Here is a 6,000-nt window from a genome sequence, read left to right on the forward strand (position 1 = left end):
CGCACATTGTCCACCACGAAAGTCACGAGAATCATCGATCATAATTAATAGAAAATGACTTTACATTTTCCTATTCCTTATTTTGATAGTTATACATTCCCCATGTAATTGTATCATTTGGTTAATCTTCTATTTACGATCAAACTGCAAACAATTTCGTTGCATTGAATTTGCAGTATACTAGTACTTATTAGTATATTAATATCAAAATATTTCCTCTAAAAAAAATCAAAATATTTACTCCCATAAGATATACTACCGTGTCACTTACCCCCCTTCCCCAAAAAAAATAAAATAAATAAATACTACCTCATGTCGCATTTTATTTGACTTGGAAACACATTAATTTAAATCCTATTTTATTACTTTTTCCATCTTATAATAAGTGTCATGTATAAAACAAATCTCAAAATAAGTATTATTTTAATTTTTTAATATAATATTTAATAATATTTTTTCACTAATATAATTAATAAGTGTCACTTTAATTTTTTAATATAATATTGATAACAAGTTTAATTTTATAAAATTATTATAATTATTTATTTATTTATTATTTTTTTATATTTATCACGAAACGAAAGAAGTATTTTATGAAGAAAAAAAACTATGAAAACACTTTAAATATAAAAAAATATTTTATCAAAATTACAAACATTACATATTTCAATCTTGTTCACTCTTTACCTCATTAGTCATTAGTTAATATTTTCAGAGTTCAAATTAAATTGTGAAATTTTTTCCAAAAGACTCAATTAATATATAGTTCATTTTGTATAGACTAATTATGTATTTAATATAAAAGGACTAAAGTTAAAACATTCCACATTTATATTTAAGAAACTAATTTTTTTCTTCGAAAAACCAAAGTATCTTTCGTATTTTATGTTAAGACGAGTTTGAACCTTTAACCTTATAGTTAAACTATATTTCACAAAAAGTTATACTATATTTAATCCACCGGTGATTGATGGTAATGAAAGTGAATTATAAGTCTCCTTTTTTAAAAAAATGAAAGTAAATTATAAGTCAGACAAACTTTACCCTAATAAAAGTAATGTATTTATTTGCCTTTGGGTAGGTTCTATTCGCCCTAAGGAATAGACGCTTAAGTAAGAAAAAAATTGGAACATTCATTCAATATGATATTAAATAAATATCGGTCTACTCTTTTGTAAAACTCGTCAAGTTATCTCCCCACTTAACCACTACAAATAGTAAATGGGACCATGGTCTAAGTAGTCAGAATTATTAGTATATTCGAAGCTAATTAAATCTTGTTTGAGAAAATAGTGACTTGGTCAATCATCGTTTCATTTGAAAAAATAATATTTTATTTTAATTATAGAAAATGATTTTTAGAAAATATAAAAATAATAAGAAAATAAAATTTTTCTAATTAGATATAGAAAATAAATTGAAAAAACTTATTCTTTTTTCAAAATAGAAACTCCTTACCGTTCCATATAAATTCGCATAAGGACATATCTTACATATGATATTTTCAAATGAATATATACTTCAATATTACAAGTCTATTGTAATAAATGATTACTTATTTTTTATTGATAAATATTAATTATTAATTTATTAAAAGAAAAAATCAAACTCACTATGTTTTTCTCATTTTCTTCTTTCTGCCAACCAACTTTATCTCCAGCAGCATTACTCGCATATTAATTTTCCCACCCCCCCAAAAAAAAAGGAAAACAGAGAGACTCGCATAGAGAACCTCAATTATATATATCCCAATCCAATTGTTCCCAACAAAAAACAACAAACGTAGATTGTCACAAAACAAGCTCTCGTATCGAATAAATTATAAGGATCCATAAGTAGAAAAAGTCCACGTATAAACTTGGGAAGAACAACACATAATTAACAAAAGTTTTCCGACCAAAAGAGAAAAAACATAGGCTAAAGTTCGACTGGTTTGCATGTAAGCCAAGTGTGACACGGGGAGGGGATGGCGCATGCTCATTCCTCCACCACTATCACTTGGTGATGTAACCCTTTTGTTAGCTATACTTTGTTTTTACCTAAGGTCTTGTTTGGTAGCTAAGTATTTAGATAAGCTTAAGCCTATCTGGCCATATAACGTCATAGGCTAATTAATCACACAAAAAGGGGGCATTGCTGAAGAAAACCCACAAAAGATATGAGTGGGGTAGGAACTAGGAAGTGGCCAATTTGGACCATTCAGTGCATTCAATATACTCAACAATATATTTTAAATCAAACCAAACAATAATGGACAAATTGGCTTCGTCCACTATGGTTGGCCTTAGCCACCATCACATAGTTGTTATTGGTGTGGTGAGGCTTTAAGGGCAAGGCTCAACTCGTGGGATTAGTTTAGCTAACGTAATAACACTTTTGCAACTCATAAAAAAGCTATATCTCTTCACCAACAAAACCATTGCTTCAAGGCCAACCGGGTCAGTTGCCAACATATTTAGTTGTGGTTGGTAGGGTTCCACAAATATTTGGCACCCATTAATTGGAAATGGTTTCTAACACCTAAGCCTCCAACGTGGTTACCCCATAATGGAGATTTTCCGTATTTTCAGCTACAAAAGAAATAATAAAACAACATAAAATGGAGGAGTTCATATGACAGCCTACGAACCAAGAATAAAGTAAAATGACAGCGTGGCCTATGCATGTTTGCAATTTCAAGAAATCAACCATAAGAAGCATTGTGGATCATGTATTACATGTATCGTGAAAAATCAAACTAATTATTAATTTAATAACTTTGCGTGGTTTAAACTGATAAATATGAACATTTGTAAGCAAACATCTGAATATATATTTCTGCCGGCTAATTGTCAGTATTTATCAAAAAAATTGTGAGGCCATGCTATTTTCTGACGACCCGTCAATTTTACATCATTTATCAGTGATAATAAAATAGAGTAAACCGCATGTCTCTTTCTAACAATAGATTTTTCTCTTCTTCAATTGGGCATGAATATTTTGTAATAAATGAGAATGGGCTTCCTCAGCCATTTAAGAAAAATAAAAAATAGACAGTGAGTGTTTATAAGCGACAAACTTTAATGGGAAAAAACATGGAAAAGTATATGCGAGGCCAACAACATTTATACGGTGATAGTGCCAAATGCAACGCCACCACACCTCTCCGGCATTGCCGCGTGACCGCCCACATCACATAAACTCCAGTTGGGCTTGGCCCAGGCAATACGTTAAAAACACTAAAAAAATAGCATATTATTTGAAGGGAAAAATAATAAAAAAAATACTATGTCATTAGTAAAAGTTGACTGAATTTAGCAAGAATATTACAATTTTATTTTCCAATGGGTTATTAAAACATTAGTATCAATGTTAATAACTCAATAAAAATATATTGTATTACTCTTTCAAAAATTACCAGCAATACATAGGTTAAAAAAATGAAAAAAAATGTGATTAAAAAGATAAATTCTATTAAAAGTAATCAGCCAATTTTTTTTATAAAGATTATTTATTGAAAAATTTGATGCATATTTTTCACTTATAATATGTTAATAAAAAACATTGATATTTAGTAGTCTTGGCTTTTTCCCCTTAAATTGGAGGTACAAAAAGAAATACTAATATAAAAGAAATTAATGTCCTATTCAAAGTATTAAACTATATTTAAAAAAATTAACTTTTTTAATGCGTGTAATGGTTATAAAATATTGTTAATAATACTTGCATTTTGAGATAAATTTTGTTGCACAATAGTAATTGAATATATTGTACGTCATTGAGAGAGTTAGATGTTAGAATTATTTGATTATTAAACTTTAAATAACGAATTTGTTGTTAAAATTAAAATACAAATTGACGAGTTATTATATTATAATAAGAAGGCCATTATGGCATGGGAAAGTATCCCTTAGGATGGGGAAGTTGACTTCATCATTAATTAAAAGTTACTTCTAGTTTTTTACGAATTATTAATCGATGCCCAAAAAAGTTAAATTTACAAAAAAAAAAAAACATGGAGTATTTATCTCTAAAACAGAAAAATAAAATAAAATGGGCAAGCCCCCTTGTTCATCCACCCTTGAAGGTGGTGCCACCACGTTTACAATGAAACTCAATGAGCAAGAAGGAGATAAAGGTGTCTGAGAGAAGCAAAGAAGGGAAGATATCTAGAAACACGTTGTTCTTTGTAACCGTTTAGAAGAGAATAAGAAATGGGCAAGAAGCAAGTGGTGAATTTGGACGATTAGAAAATTACAAAGCTGCAAGAAATCTTTCACATGTACGTTTGACTAAAAGTTACTTTTCGATAAAATTATTATAAAACTTTATTAATTAAATATTTTATTTATAATGTATTAATATTTTTCATATTCACGAAACTTTCAATTTTTAAATTAATGAGAAATTCAAGTATTTTACACCATCTGTCTATAAATAGATAACGTGAAATATTATGAGTGATCCATATTTAGACTTAAAACGGCTGCGAAAGTACGAAACAATTAGAGAGAATTCGTATATTACAAACTAACATTTGAAGAAAACTGACTTGGAAAAACAAATTTATTTATTTGTTTTGGATTATGAAGGAAAAGGTCAACTATCCAACCCAGTTGTTCCGGTTATTCACAGCTTTGTTTGATAAAATAAGACAATTTATTGTTTTGATCAATTAACACCTTCACAAACACCATCACCACCTTTTAGTTTGTGCAAAATTTGCGCTTCGTTATGATATTATTAGGCATCCCATACCCCCTTTTTTTTTCTGATTTTTATCATCCAACCAATATTTTGTTTTCGTTTTGTTGCCACTTTCTTCATTAATTTATTCTCATCTTTCAAAGCTATTTTCGCTTTGTGCCCAAAACTTCACTCTTCCATGAACTTTCTTTTACCAAGGTACGTTTTCTGAACCCTGATCTTCTTTGCTTTGGTTGTTGTACATCTACTCTTTTATTTATTTATCATTCTTTCAATGTTGAACTTCAATTTGCATCGAGTTCTTGAATCTTGCTTGCTTCTCCTGGTATAAAAAAGAAGTGCAAGTTAATCATTGTGTCACATGTCCATTAGTTGTTTTTCTTTTCTTTGCATTTTGAAGGAACATGGATTTTTTTTTAAAGTATATCCATACATGATGATTAATTGATTATAATTACTTGACTAAAAATACTTTAAGTATCTTTGTTTTTTCTTTTTTTATGTATATTGAAGAGAGATCTCTCGATATTCTTTACATTTACAATTAATTCGTTCGTAATTAAAAACATCTTCTGACAATGATGGATTTTTTTCCTGTCAAGAATCCATTAATGTGAATGATTTAAAAAAAAAAAGAAGGAACATGTACTAATGGGCTTAGATGTACAATTATGACAAGCTTTCTCGTATGTTTTACGTCAGGGAATAAGGAACGTTTTCTTATTTTTGTGGAGATAGAATATGTTTTTCTTTTTTCCTGGTTAAAGTTGAAATAGACTTTTCATGTTATTCCATCATACTAATTTTTTTTTTCTGAATTAATATCAGAAAATACACGGTGGAACAATTGCAACATGTTATGTCAAAGTTGTTGATCAGTGTTGTAAATTTGTTTTTAATTAATTGTGATAATGTGTGTGTATCATCTATCAAATGTGATTGAATTAAACCCTTTCACCTCTTGATAATATCGAGCTTTGCTGCTTATTGCCTTCATTATAATAAAATAAAGAAAAATCAAGAAAGTCTAATTGATGTTGCTGATCATTAACAAAACTAAAAAAACGAAGAGTGGAATGGACATCATATGTATTGCTAGCATTTCCTCAAAATCAGTACTCCAGGAGGCACGGTTGAATTTTTTTAATTGAATCGAAGATAGTAGGGTTTACTTTCAGATTCAAATTCAGATTGATAATTGAATTGAATCTTAATTAGTAATTTCATGGTAATAATTTATATCTCACATTCAGATTTTTGGTAACAAATGTAGGTTATTCTGAATAAATTCTTAGGAGAGCCAGCGAAATATAT

Source organism: Glycine max, chromosome 6 (assembly GCF_000004515.6).
Source record: "Glycine max cultivar Williams 82 chromosome 6, Glycine_max_v4.0, whole genome shotgun sequence".
NCBI classification, from domain to species: Eukaryota; Viridiplantae; Streptophyta; class Magnoliopsida; order Fabales; family Fabaceae; genus Glycine; species Glycine max.